Raw genomic sequence first — 1,109 nt, 5'->3', positions numbered from 1 at the left:
AAAAACTGGATGCACTTCGTGTACAAAACGGACAATCTGTTTCGAAGTATCAGGATTTCATACGGAAACTCGTTTGTTACAACGGGATTTCATTTTTTAAAACTTATTTGAACTCCTGACTTTTTGTGTGTTCAAAATGCACCATTCAAAGCCACATCATCAATTTACAATCCTTTTTGACTTCATTTGTTATTTTTCATGCATTTACTAATTATTTTGAGCTATAAGACCCTAAAATTGAAAAGCATTTCAAAATGAACTCTCAAAAGGATGAAGGTTGGCATGGTATCATCATTTCATCCACATGGCATGTGCAAGAAAGTTGAGAGGGTCCCGGCAAAAGGTGGATGCACTTCGTGTACAAAACGGACAATCTCTTTCAAAGTATCAGGATTACATACGGAAACTCCTCTGTTACAAAGGGATTTCATTTTTTTAAACTTATTTGAACTCCTGACTTTTTGTGTGTTCAAAATGCACGATTCAAAGCCACATCATCATTTTTCAATCCTTTCTGACTTCATTTGTTATTTTTCATGCATTTACTAATTATTTTGAGCTATAAGACCCTAAAATTGAAAAGCATTTCAAATGAACTCTGAAAAGGTTGAAAGTTGGCATGGTATCACCATTTCATCCACATAGCATGTGCAAGAAAGTAGAGAGGGTTAGGGCAAAAACTGGATGCACTTCGTGTACAAAACGGACAATCTGTTTCGAAGTATCATGATTTCATACGGAAACTCGTTTGTTACAACGGGATTTCATTTTTTAAAACTTATTTGAACTCCTGACTTTTTGTGTGTTCAAAATGCACCATTCAAAGCCACATCATCATTTTTCAATCCTTTCTGACTTCATTTGTTATTTTTCATGCATTTACTAATTATTTTTAGCTATAAGACCCTAAAATTGAAAAGCATTTCAAAATGAACTCTCAAAAGGTTGAAAGTTGGCATGGTATCATCATTTCATCCACATAGCATGCGCAAGAAAGTTGAGAGGGTCCCGGCAAAAGGTGGATGCACTTCGTGTACAAAACGGACAATCTCTTTCAAAGTATCAGGATTTCATACGGAAACTCGTTTGTTACAAAGGGATTTCATTTT

Source organism: Triticum aestivum, chromosome 6D (assembly GCF_018294505.1).
Source record: "Triticum aestivum cultivar Chinese Spring chromosome 6D, IWGSC CS RefSeq v2.1, whole genome shotgun sequence".
In the NCBI taxonomy this organism is placed as follows: Eukaryota; Viridiplantae; Streptophyta; class Magnoliopsida; order Poales; family Poaceae; genus Triticum; species Triticum aestivum.
Note: the sequence above shows the minus strand (reverse complement) of the source record.